General features: G+C 36.4%; 1 long non-coding RNA gene across 1 annotated transcript; it reads left to right on the forward strand.

Moving 5' to 3' along the window:
• Positions 1-1,744: 1,744 nt before the first annotated feature.
• On the forward strand, positions 1,745-8,796 carry LOC149919195 (uncharacterized). Its single transcript, XR_016463770.1, has 2 exons — positions 1,745-1,834; positions 8,739-8,796. It is a non-coding gene; the product is annotated as an uncharacterized LOC149919195 (long non-coding RNA).
• Positions 8,797-14,614: the final 5,818 nt, after the last annotated feature.

Below are 14,614 nucleotides of genomic sequence, written 5' to 3' on the forward strand. Positions count from 1 at the left end.
TGATATGTAATCAAGTTACAAAAATTGGCACATCTAAAGGTGCTAATCAAAATGTGACATCACATGGAAATTTCTGTATAGTTATATAGTTTATGGGAAAAGTAATATTTATACTGTGTATGAGAATGAGGATTTCCTCATCTTTTCTGTGAAGGAGAGTTTGTATCTTTTTTTCCCCCATGATCCCCAAATTTTATTTAAGCTTGTGTATGTTACTTCTGGAGCCTGTAGTGTCCTTGTGGGAATATACCAAAAATGCTAAATCTATTTTTGAGCTTGACATTTAGAACAATATTTCTTCCAGTTTTGGAAGAAGACTTTTGCTTCTCCTGGTTCCACAAATAATAATTTGATTATTTCACTATGTGATTATTCTATCTATAATCTGCTTCTTTTATAAAATTGATATAAGAAGGAAACAATCTTAATACTCTGCAGGGAGAGCATCATGCAAATGACCACCTACTCTGAAATTCTCACATTAAAACTCTTTTAACACATTTGCTTTCACTAACTTAGAAAAGTTGCAGAATATGAGTTAATCATACAATACTTATTGTATGAAAGCTATCCATATTCAAAATATTTTTATGGAAAAATAGAATTTAATTTAGTTAAAATTAAAGCAATTGAAGAAAATATCAACAAAATAGCTTTGTCTACATCTGTGAGAATTTTCATAAAATGACACTAGAAGTATTTATTGTTATCCAACAAATCTAGTGCTGGTGTCTAGTTTAGGTATGTTGCTGAATTATAATATATGCAATATGTTTAGGTACAAAAATGTAATGCTCATAAATTATGACTGTAGAGGCACATTCTGATCTCATTTATCCCATCTGACATATCAGTAAGGATGACTAAATATAACTGAGGATGTAATTTGTATTGAACTTTTTGAGTGAGATTGTTATTGCCATGCTTTATGTGATGCAACATAGATAATGATCATGGAGGCATGTAAAGAAATTTTAATATTAAAAAAGCATCCATTTCTACAACACACGACCTGTGTATGTATATACAGGTAAAATGTTGGAAATAGGGGGGACTTTTCTAGCAAATGTTTTTTTTCAAAACTGGTTTAGAGCTGTTTCATAGAGATTGATTTCTATGGCCACTTTGATCACTTAGTTTGACATCCTCTATAATAATGAATCTCTGAATTAATTTCCCTTCTGTCAAAGGACTATCTTTCAAAAACTAGCCAAACATGTCTAGTGTCAACATCTGCCTGTTAATCTCATTGCAAGTTGATTTTACAAATTTTAAGTATTGGGCAACAGAATTTTAATAGTGTATATATAATATGATAAAGCAGTGCATTTTACTTCTGTTGTTTATGACAGATGACAGACTGATTGCCTTTTGACTTTTACAGTGAAACGTTTCCATTTTTGTGTGCCCTCAAAGACTTCTGTCAAGACCTTTGCAATCAATAACATTCTTGAAATGTGTTCATATGAAAGAAGTTTGCATTTCAGTATAGGCTGCACTGCTGCCAAGTGCAGATGCAATCTGACCTCCCTGCTGCTGCTTCACCTTCTGTAATTATACACTCAGGGTTCACCTTTTTGACCCTACCATTGCAATTGCCTCTACCATCAGCAATTCCTTCAAAGGCTGCATCTAAGCTTACCTGCAAAAGAGCACCAGGAGACACCCTGGGTCCTGTTCCTTGGATAACAAGATCATGTGATTAGATTTCACCTACATGGAGACAGGAATGTGGGAAACTGCTGGTACATATCCAGACAGCTCACTAATGGGAAACCAGGATGTGACATCTGCATCTGGGAATTCAGAAACACTCCTGGACTTTACGATTCAGGTATAGTCAAAATAATTTCTTCCTGAGGTTTCCTCTTGCATTGTTTGAATCTGAGTGTATTTCCTGAACTGCTTACTGCTTCTTAAACAAAATCTCGATTTTGACTTCTGCATTATTTGTGTTTATGCCATGTGTAACCTTTTATCAACAGTAATTATGTGTTTTAGTTCAGATCATTTATAGGATCTCTTAACTATAAATTTATAACTAACTACTTAGTAGGATTTAAGTGGTAAGCCTCAAAATGTAATAGAACCTGTTTTTAATCCTTTCTTTGATGTGCCATGTCTATTTTATATTTCCATCATTTAATCAGAATGTCCTTTATTACCATTCCTGAGGCACAAACCTCAGAAAAAGCACGCTTCTTAACTTAACTTAAATGCTTTTAGACAAAAATTAAAAAACATGTTTGACAAGAGTTGCTTTTTTAAACCCTTACTGATTGGCACTAATTGTCTTCTATCTTTAATTTGATTATAAATCAGGTTGAATATTATTTTCTCTGCTTATACCAGTCTGACAGCCCTACAGTTATTTCAGTTATGTTATTTAAATGGTAGCCAATTTTTTACTCTGCAGGACTTTTGGAGCTTTCATGGTGTCCTTAGGAGTACGGGAGATGAACAGTAACTGTAGCTTGTTTCTATGACATTCAGAATGTCATTTTAGATAAGGCTTTCAGACCCAGTTGATCCTACACAGGTTGCTTTTTTTTTTTTTTAACTACTATTCCACCTTTTCCTACTGATGACTGAAACAAAAATCACCATTCAAATATCTTCAAGGTTTACTCAAGGGCACATTTACTGATCAGTTCTACCTCTTCCTAAGTCTTACTCTTATTAAAGAGAATTCTGCCTGGTCTAATAGTGACCCTAATGAACTAACAATGAACCAAACTATTGGGATTCTTTAGTTTCTATAAAGCCCTCTTCATTATCTTGTTCTTATCTCTGTTGGCTGTAGATTTTTCCAGAAGTTATTTTGATATCTTTACTTATTTCCTATAAATCCAGTTTTCTCATTTATATTTATTACTGGTAGTTTTCTTTTCCTTCCATTTTGTTGAATTTTAAAGCCATTTGTAATCCTCTTTAAATTAGATTGTTTTATTATTTTAAGTTGCCCTCTGTCTGCTGACTATTTAATAAAACATCGTTAATCAGTTCCAGTGATTATTCATGCATTTCTGATTACATTCTATCTCTTCTTCTGATGTTGCTCATATCTATTTTAAGACTGGTTAATTTCTTTTATCTAGAGCAGCAAAAGTATTGCTGATAAGGACTTTTTCTGTACTTGTGGTTGTCTCAGGAACACTGTATTGGGGATGCTATTCTCCTCAGTTTTGTGATCAGCTACTGTCTAAGTTATGGCTCTAACACAGTATTATTCCATGACATGTTAAGGAAATAGTTGAGATTGTGTGTAGTGCCACTACAGCATGTGACATCATAACATGCTGTGTGCTCCTGGGATCTTATTCAGAACAAAGTCAGCATTCATATGCTCAAAGCTAACATGGCTCTGTGTAACATCACATTCTGCCATTTGAAGAGAGCATGGGACATCCAAGAGTAAGGACTGAGCCACCCATGTAGCTTTTTCAATAGAAAAATGTAGCATTTTCAATAGAAAAATGTATATTTTAACTGAAAAATATGAAAATGTCTTTCAGAGAAGGCAACCACAACTCTCACTATTAGACAGCAAAGTAACTGCAGTTTAGATTTGCAAACGATTCCTGTTTGTTGGCAAGACCACTTATAGTAATCACTAGGCTACAACTTGAGAGTTGATGGGATGACATCTTTAAATATGAATATTACTTTGGGGATATAAATGTCACTGCAGAGGCACAGAAGAGAATGCCATGGAGGGACAGGTCCAGCATGGGATCACAAGGTTGCTTCAGATTTTACTCAAAGGGAGGGAATCGTATGCTTCATACCTTGCAGATGGTCATGAAGTGGTCAAGAATTTTTTTTTTTTTTGCCTTAAACAAATCTTTATCCGTTCTTTTAATCCAATATATAGAAAATATCCAAGCAACAAGATTATTGTTTATATTCTATTTTCTTTTGAAATTTAGAAAGCAACTTCAACACTAATGTGTGTGGTGATTGATGTGTCAGTCTTTTTAACATGAAGTTACATGGTGGACCATCATACAGATCTAAGGGAAAAAAACCTTGAGACAAACAGAAAGTAGTTCCTCCTGCTTAGATAGCCTGTCTGTGGGGCTCATTGTCAAAGTGCCTTGTGGATATGAGGAGCTTGCATGGGACTGAAAATATTCTAAGACAAAAACAGATACTGGGAGATTACTGAGGGGGCAGTAAGTTAGCACAAATGATTGCTTTGATTTTACTCTTTTCTATTTATTCACTTTGAGGCAGGATACCAGATAAGCTGGACCTTTTGCCAGTGGACCCCCAAGACAGTACAGTTCTGTGAAGTTATGTCTTAGAGGTCATAGAGACAATAAATCCATGCAGTCACCAATGTCTGATACCTCTTGGGAGAATGTACACTCAAAACCTCTGACTAAATTTAACGTTGACCATACACATGCTTGTTAGAGGAATCCATTTTGAGAATTTGTGAGTCCAGTCGAAAATGCAAATGAATTATACAGTGAACACAGAAGATGTGCTCTTTTCCGTGTGCTCTGTCCCTGGAGAGCACTCCAGAATCCTGTGTGACCAAAGGCAAAAAAAAAAGGTTACATTTCCATTTGCCTTCCAGTCAGCATAACTGTGTGGATTTGGGTGGCTGGGGATGTGTGTAGCACTTTTCAAATGAAGATTTTTGCCAGGGGTTAAGTATTTATGTCTACATGTCTACTGACAATGGGTTATATCTTACCCTGCACTCACAATGCAGACAAATGAACAGCCTGTGGATTAAGAGGCTACTGAACATCATGTAGAGCAGTAGAACTGATCTAGACATCAAATCCATGTAGTGCAGTGTAAATCAGTCTGGATTCATTCCACAGAACATGGGATGCCAGCAATGACCTCTCTGGCCAGACTAACCTGCTTGCACTCTCCAAGTTTCATAACAGATATTGCCTTTAAAAGCTTTCCCTTCTAAAAAAAACAAACCAAAACAAACAAACAAACAAAAAACGGTAAAATATTGATTATGAAAATCATCATCATTTAAATTGGCCTTTCTGAACTGTCCAAAACTTAATGTAATTATTCCTAGTTTTCAGTGCCTATGACAAACAAGGAATAATAATGTTGAACTGTTTTCCAAAAATAATCACTTAATGTTTATGGTAGTGAATTGTAATGTCCCCGTGTGGGGGAAAAACTGCAATATTTGAATGAGCTTTCTGAATTAACTGATTTTCTGATTTTTTATGCTTGTATGCAAACAAAAGTCTTTAATGTAAATGGATTCCTTTTGATCTGTGTACATACATATATACACATATATCTCTGAAGTTATAACAATGCTTCATAATTTACGCTTCAAAAGTTCAAATTGAATGTTAATGTACAGATGCAAGGCTAATGTGAGCGGATTAATACCTTTCCTGATTTTTTACAGGGAAAAGGAAAATCTATGTCCATAATAAGTTAAACCATATATTTTAATGAAAATGACATATGCATAATGATTTTATAAAAATGAGGCTGCCATTTTTTTCTGACAAAGTTCCCCATGTAATGCATCAAATTAATCTCTTGTAGATTACTGTGTATGGTTGTTGGTTCACAATGGCTTGTGCCTGTTTACTTATAATGAAATAAAGTATGAAACACAGAACTGGCTGTGAATGTTACAACAGCTAAAATAAACTCTGTTATCTGTTTGGGCTTGATAATGAAAAACCCTGGGGTTTTCATACTTAGATTCTCTTGGGCCAATTAAACTGTGTTGGCAGTTAACATGTGTCTGCTGTCAGCTACTAGTGGTTGAACTGGGTTAGGAAAGGAAAAAGAAAGCCTGTCAATGTGACTTCAAAAACTCAGGTGCCCAGTGGAAAACCTCTCTGTAAGGAAAACAGGATTACACAAAGTGTACATTGTCATTTCTGCATCCCTTTGAAGCTTTATGGAATACATGGAACACTAAGAGAAATTAGTAGAGTCAGACTAAGGGTTTAAAACTGAAAGAGCCAATTTAAAGTGCATATAAGGAAGAAATCTTTCACAATGAGAGTAATAAAGCACTAGAAAAGGTTGCCCAGAGAAGTTGTGAATGATCTGTCTCTGGAAGTGTTCAAAGTCAGATTGGATGGGAATTTGAACAACTTGATCTTGTGAATGTTGTCCTTGCCCTTGGAAGTAGGAGTGGATGCCCTTGGACGTCCAGGATGTCTCCTGGCTTTGCATGGGGAGCAAATTCCTTTCCTACTTCTGACAGCAGGAATTCAGAACACAGACAGATCATCAGGACAATATGTCAATTTAGCTCTGCACAGGAAGTTGGTCCTCCCTTGACTCAGGGACTCCTATTCCTGTTGAAGTGAGGTGTGCACTCAGTTCAAAAGCCTCTCATATAAAAGAAAGGAGAAATTAACACTCTTGCTGTTGGGATGCCATGTTCTTCCTCACTCTCCACGAGACTAAATGGGTAACTGAAATCTATGGCCTAAATGTTCTGGTCTATGGCCACAGATCAAGAGTGGCTTTCTTAATGCTCTTTCTCCCCTCAACACTAGAGTAATAACTTTTCTATCTGGTCACTGTCCAAACTGATTTCACATCTGGTTATACAGTTTCTTTCTTAAACATTACAGTTGAAGACCAAAGAGAGACCATTTCTTTTGCTATCTCAAAAAAGGTTATTCATTAAGAGCTATTTTGACTTTTGAAATGTTTTGTTGAAACATTTATCAATACATTAAAAAAAAATCTTTTCACGAATATCTTGTCATTCTGGATTAAAAATAAATGTTAAGGAATAAAAAGAAATATCTATGTAGACCCAGAAAATTTGTAGAGATTTTCATCTTCTTAATAGTGATTCAGAAGATGTCTTCAAGCCCTTTCCAAATCTAAATTTTAAATGCATTTAAATCTCTCCTAACTAATCCTTTCCATAATACTTACAATAAGTTTTAAAACTGATAATCCAAAGAGTTTTGGAAGCCTAATATAAATTGCTCAAAGGATAGAGTGACAACATTAACCACATAAATCATGCTAGGACTAAATGGAGTCTTTTTATTTAGAAGAGACTTCCTTGTATATTATCCTAAACTGTACTAACAAGGAGTATCTTTATCTGACATAATTTATGGTGTTATGATCTTTTCCAGCTCTTATATCCAAAATTCACTGCCTCCTTTGCATTTCTTTTAATTTATCATTTCACTTAGAAGGTTGGCATCCTGTCTCACCAGTACTGAGTTCTGTGTAAGCAATTACCTTGCAGGTGATATCTTTGCCTACAGATGAAGTTACTGCCCTGCAATGAATGTATCATAATCAGGCCCCAAAGTTCAGCAGCTGCATTCGAAGTATGACTGTGCACATCTAAAAGACATCAGAAAAGACAGCTGCTCTTAGATTTATGGTCAAACCTCATCTTGCTATGGAGTCATTGGGTTTATCCATATTAACAAACTTAATAGGGTCAGGAAAAGCATGGTTTGAATCTGACTGATGCCTGCAATATACCATTTGTTTATCAGTATGGTCACTATCAGGCTTTTGACTTATGCCAGCTGGTATTTCCTAGGTCACTGTCAGACTAGTGTCACCCAACAGGCAATATGTGGACAAGGTCCCCCTTTTCTGGAGGGTGGGAGAAAGCATTGTTTCCCATGCCACTTCTGCCTCAGGGCTTGTTCCTCTACCTGTTAGTTTAGATGTAGTTTCTGTAAAGTGCAGTATTTCCACACACCCCGCCCTCCTACACTATCCAACAGAGATGATAGTGGAAGCAGCAGCAGTAATTTTCTGCTAGGATGAACAGGAGGGGAAATAATTTACCACCGAGGCTACTAATCCTACCTAGAGAAGAGATGTAGAGGTGTAGGAGTTCTCCTCGCAGTCTCCTCCTGATGTAGAGCACAAGATGCTGAAGCTCATTATAGCAATCCATCTTCCTGCTATATGTGTGGTTTTGGTTTTGTTTGGTTGGTTGTTTTTTGTGTGTGTGGTTTTGTTTTTCTTTTTCTTTATATGAATAGATTTTGCCCAATTAACCCATCTGTTCCATGTGAAAATATGATAGCCAAGTATTTAGGTATAAACTAGGAAGTTGTTTTTTTTTTTTTTTTCCTAATTACTGTGCACTTACTATACCCATGTGACTTTTATTTTAATTGCACATTTTAATTAAACGTTCCTTTAAAAGGTATTTAACAAAAAATCCATACAAGCCTTCTCCTGGGAGTAGTGACTTTTATTACCTTAAGCATGTCATGGAGGCAATTTATGAGGAAAGTCAATGTTTGTTTTCTTTTTTTGTTTTTTATTCCCTGTGCGATCCTAGTTTTGATAATCATTATTAAAGTACTGTTCAACTTAATGACTTTGCAGTTAAAAATAATACAGTGCAGAAAAAAAGAGATTAATTGGAACCACAATACAAATAAAAATTTTATTACCAAGTTTGGTGTTTTTCTAAAAGCTATGTCTATACTGTATAAAAAGGGTCAGAGACTATTTTCTGTCTCTGGGAACAAATGATGCAGTGCAATTCACATTTGTGCATCTAAACTCTCTCAACTCTCGGAACACAGTAAATGACATCCAAACTGCCTGTTGGGAGCAATCTTTAGAGTATGCCATTCCAAAATCATCTCCAGGACTGTTTGGGACAGTGTTAATTGGTTTATATTGGTTTATATAATTAGCTGCCAAGAACTGTGCTAAGTGTGGATGTTTTTCTGTCCTTGCATAAACTGTATTGCTTATTTGTATGTTCACAGCCTAAGTTCTACAGAAAACTGATTTTTCAGCACAGTCAGCGAGCAAGAGTTTTGGTAAGTGCACATGGCATTTGTTCAAATTTCAGCTTATTACTTCTAACAGCTCACTACTTTTGACTCATTTTATTATATTGATAGATTCAAACCCTGTTATTGAAAATAAAATATGTCCTAGGTTAAAATCATCTTTTTGTGTAAAAAAATGATTTTTTGTGTAAAAAAATTCATGTCCTGCAGCTGAAAGATGAGTTGCTTTCCAAAGATTACGAAGAATGGATAGAGAGAAAGTAAAACCTGCAGAGATCTAGCTCTACTTGAAACATAGACTGAGTACACCCTCAGCAAGTTTGCTGATGCTGGGAGGAGTGGCTGACACTCTGGAAGGCTGTACTACCATTCAACAAGACCTGGACAGACTGGAGAGTTGGGCAGGGAGGAACCTGATGAGCTTTAACAGCAAGTGTAGAGGGAAGCAATAACCATATGCATCAGTACAGGTTAGGGGAGAGGAGAGGAGCTCTGCAGTGAAGGACTTAGGGGTTCTGGTGGAAAGCATGTTAGCTATGAGCCAGCAGTGTGCCTTGTGGCCAAGAAGGACAATGGTACCCTGGGGTGCATTAAAAAGAGGGTGGCCAGCAGGTTGAGGGAGGTCGTCCTCCCCTTCTCCTCTGCCCTGGTGTGGCAGAGGACTGCTGTACTCAGTTATGGACTCACCAGTTCAAAAAAGACAGATATCCTAGAAGGAGTCCAGTGGAGAGCCACAAAGATGAAAAAGGGCATGGAACAGCTCTCTTATGAGGAAAGGCTGAGTAGCCTGGGTCTGTTCAACCTGAGAAAAAGAAGACTGAGAGGGGATCTGATATATGTCTATAAATATCTAAAGGGAGGTGAGAGGCAAATGGATGAGTCCAAGCTTTTTCTTTGTGGTGCGTAGGACAAGGAACAATGACCTAAAACTTGAACACAGGAAGTTCCAAAAAAAAACATGCGGAAGAACTTCTTTAGAGTAAGGGTGACAGAGATACAGAACAGGTTGCCCAGTTAGGTTGTGGAGTCTCCTTCTAAGGAGACATTTAAGACTTGTCTTGATGCCTATCTGTGTGACCTATTGTAGGCTACTAGCTTCAGTGCAGAGGTTGGACTCAGTGATCTCTTGAGGTCCCTTCCAATGCCTGCAATTCTGCGATTCTCTGTGATTCTGTGATCTTTATTTTTAATGTTCCAAGCACCCTTAAAGGACTCTACAATCCAAGTCAGTCTTCTAAATATAGCTTGGCTTTCATTGCACTTTGAACCTTAAACAAGAAGAGAAGCAATAAAAGAGGCAAATGAAGCTGTATACTGAGATGGGTACACTGAAAACAAGCTAGGTATTTCTGCACTGTGATGAACTGTGCAGCACAGATGCATCCTGTGCCAGAAATAAATAATTCCCCACTCACCCATCACTTCAAGAAAGAAGCAACTTTTTCTTTGGTAATACCAGCATTCATATTGTCTTGCAAAGCTGAGCCATGGCATGCTGAAGTGCCAAGGGATGAAGGTCAGGCAGAGCCATAGCCCTCACACTACTAAGGTAAGCAGGGTGCCAGGCACAGAAAGTCATGCAGTGCACATCCCATTCAGGAGAACAAGGCAGCTTCAAGGGAAGTTGTCACTGCCTCCAATTCAGAAAAGTCCTTCAGCATAAGCTAAATGTATGACATGTTTCTTTGTTATGTTATATATATCACATATTTAGTGATTTTCTGAACTATGTTCAGAATATACAAGAAATAAGAGTCTCCTGAGAAGAAATGATAAAGGCATCAGGATAATAGAAAGAAGATGATTATGCCAGCTTTTATTTTAAGACACTGAGCTATAAATGTGAAGAAGAGCAAAATGGAAAAGCAATTCAAAACAGTGGAGGAGGCAAGCAGCCAAAATACTTGTCTGAAAACGTAGCTTCCTTGGTGCTCATCAGATAGAATGTTTTCTGTTTGCAGCTTCATCTGAATTTTGTTTGACTTGAACATTGTTTTGCTTTTGCAGTCAAAAGCAGCCAAGGCCTAATTAATATAGTACATTTGTGACTGTCTTCTCAGGAAAAAAGCATACAGCAGTTTAATTTCTTTAGAAGTCAGAAAGAACAAAAAGATCTGTATCTATTATTTCTGATGGACTGGGTGACGTGTCTTTCTTTTTTTTTTTTTTTTTTTTTTTTTCAGGAAAAAAAAATGAAACAGATGGTCCGATGAGATGGGTAAAAAGCACATCTCTGGTCAGGACCATTACTATTTAAAATGGCTTCAGGTCAACCCAGATGGTTTTCAAGAGAGATTCTCCAAAGGAAAATCTTCAAAGTCATTCAGCAGGTCTTGATACAGTGTGTGGTTAGTAGTTACAGAAATAATGGTAGCCACAAAGGTGTTACTTAGCCAAGACTCTGCTAGTCCCAAATCCATGACACAGTCAGGATTGATGTCTTCTAAAACTACTGCTAGGATAGATAGAGCAATCCTGGATTTTCTAGTGCTGGATAAGTCATTATCCACGGCAATTCTTCGTGAATAGACAGAGACAGACTCTTCTCTGAGGAGCACAACAAAAGGACCGTAGTCTTAGGTCACACATTGAATTGAGTGAAATTCCAACTGGATACACAGGAGAAAAGAAGAGGATGCAGTTCCTCTGTCTGACATGTTCAAGTTACTAACTCAGTTGGACTTGATGATCCCTATGGGTCATTTCTGACTCAGAATATTCTATGATTTTATGATCAGAGAAGTGGTACATTCTCTGCCCTCAAACTAGCTTTCAAACTAGACAGGACAGTTATCTATTCTTCTGACTTTGAAGTTGTCTGGTTTTGAGCAGGAGGCTGAACTTTCAGAGGTTCCTTGAAATCTGAATTATATTATGATTCTAATTTTAATATTTTATCAGTTGAAAAAAAAAAAAAAAAGTATTTTCAAATACATTTTATTTATGATAGTAATTATCTACTCTTCATTTTGAACAGAAAAAATCCTGGTCTTGATATTTAGTAATTGTGTCTCCATAATTTCTATAAATGATATTTATATAAATGTAACTAGATGAAACAATCTTCAGTTAACATTTTACTGTCTCCAGGATCAATGTGATACTGTCTACGGGAAGGCACTGATTTTTAAGTTGCCTATGTTTAAAAGGTAAATTACACCTGAAATGTTAGAAAATTGCCCTGGACCTTAGAAAGACCCAATAATTTTGATACTACAAACTATGAATATCTTTTTTTGGCTTGAAGCCTCAAGATCCAGGTTTCAGTAGACCCCAAATGTAAAGGAAGATTTAAAAAAATTGCAACATTTATTCTGTTTCTTAGGGAAAGCCATTAATCCCATGGAGGTTTTCATGGCTAGCCTGGTATAACAGCAGCCACACTGAAAAATTATTTTACAAAATCAATGAAAATGTTAAAGAAGGCAAACATAAAAGAAAAGGCATCTGCTTCAACAAATTCACACTATAAGTGTTAAGATGAAAGAGAACCACATACGATGGCAGAAAGCAGGCAGAGAGCAGTGAGTGGTTTCACAGTGAGGTATTTCTGAACAGCTCCATAAGCAATTGTGCTTTACTTAAATAGGCATCTCAGCTCATTCCCCATGCACAATGTGGAAGCTAAAATTTAAAGGAGGCCCTGAAAGACAGGAGGAAATGGCTCAGTGACAAATGAGCATGAAAGCACGGCAACTACTGCAGGCACTGATTGGCCACGTGAATGAGGAGATGTAACAAGTCCTTGCTTGTTATTAGCACTGCCAGAGAACTGGATACATGTCATGTCATGCCACGAGCAGGGGCTTCTAGACAGGTAACAACTTGTGGTTGAGTTTTGAGAAGGAATCCAGTCCTTAATCATAACAGTCTTGATATTTTGTATGGGCAGATTATAATCTTTTCTGGTGTTTTGTTAACATGTAATCTATTTCTGAAATATAAGAGAATGTATCTATGAGCGAACAAGCTGCAGAAATAGTGTGTACAAAGGAGTGTCTGCAATTAAAATTAAAGTAGTTTAGATTAACAAGGCAAGTATGTGCATATCACCTTTTGTCAGCGCGCAGCCATTATCTGTAGCAACGCAAAATGCAGAACTAGACATGCATTAGTATGGTTTGATGTGTAGTGTTAGTAAACTGCCAATTAACTCCTGCTAAAAATCTGGCCCTCATTAATGTTTAATACAGGAATTGTCTGTGCTCACTGTTACATTTAAAAGATGACAAATACACTTCTTTCTTTCTGCTCTCATTTCTTCAGAGCAAGGTCAGCTTACTGTAAGGTTCATAGCAAGACAGTGTGAAAAGACAGTGTCATCCATCATTTAGGTATGTTTCCTCATTAGGTACATGAGTATTGCTGCTGCTGGCTTTATAGTTATCCTTGAAAATTTCATCTGGACTGTCCTGTTCTGCCCTCATGAATTTCATTCTCATTTGAGTCCTCACTGAAATGAGAAATGTTTATTCTGATAGAGAATATTATTTTATGTTTAATCATAAAGTTCAGCGGATGCCACTACATTTAAACAAGCATATATACAGAAACAAACAAATGTGTTGGGAGATAATGCAGGCTGAGTGACTGGATTGAAAGTATTTTCAGTAAGTCCTACAGGTTTGTCTAGGTCAAGCTGTTTCAGAAAGCTTTCATGGTCTCCCTTAGTTGCTTAAAAAAAAAAAATATATATATATTTTATATATATATATATCAGAGTATATCAATTTTGCATTTGAAAACATTTTTATTATTATTGTGGTTTTGTTGACATCATCATTATAATTGTAATTATTATTTTATTTAGGATTTTCTTTCAATTTATTTTAAGAAATCCAATATCACATTCTCATGTTCAAGGCAAACATTTCAGTTCAGGTCAAGGAAAAAACTGTTTTTTAAGTGTTTGACTCATGAAATATTTTCAATTGCCATATTTTAAATGAAATTTTCTTAGTTTTAATTTTGCTTCTATTTTTCTTAACTGAAGAATGAAGTTGGCAGCACAGCTTTAATCTTAACAGGATCTTTAGTAAGAGGGCAGCTGCTCACCAGAAAAATGGCTTTCATTTATTCACTCATTTGATCTTGGACATCTAATTTGATTGACAAATGCGTCTATTCAGGTTTTGAACTTGTACTAACATCCTAGTGCTGGCACAACTTGAGTTACTTGAGAAAATCAGACTCTGTTTTCACAAATCAACAGGTGCAAACTCATAAATGTTGTTTGCACCAAGCACTGCAGAAATAATCTTAAGAGAATAATTATGCAAGGAGTAGTGACGGGTCTTTCAAATAGGAGGCAAACAGCCAAGTCAGAGATAGCTTGCCATGGGTCACTGGAAAGTGAGTGTCTACCCAAAGCCAGAGACAGAATATGAAAATTTTGCTATAGCATCTCTGATACTCAAACTTGGAAGTATTGTTTCATTTACTCTCTGAATGAGCATGGCAGGTGCCTTAATGCTCAGGCTGTTTTTGTAAGTTATAATTGTGCTGAGCTACAGGAGTTGATTTGGAAAAGCTGATGAGGACTTAACTTTGACACTATATTTGTTTGGTTTGAGGGGCTTATTTCCATGATTTTTATTTATTTCAGCTTTATTTTGGTCACGTCACCTAAATGCCCATTCATGGCTGCAGTGTACTGGACATACTCCTGGCATACATCCTCTACCTTGGCTTTAAACCAAGAGGAATCCAGGATGTTTGTTATCAGTGTGTTTTGCAATATGTACCAAAAGATGGGGGTGAAGAAAACTAGGACACTCACTTCTATTCACTTCTACATGTACATTAATATACATGTACCCTCAGCCAGGGAGACTTCTTTACATTGTGTA

The sequence above is a fragment of the Phasianus colchicus genome, chromosome 2 (genome assembly GCF_987193195.1).
Source record: "Phasianus colchicus chromosome 2, bPhaCol1.hap1.1, whole genome shotgun sequence".
Classification (NCBI taxonomy): Eukaryota; Metazoa; Chordata; class Aves; order Galliformes; family Phasianidae; genus Phasianus; species Phasianus colchicus.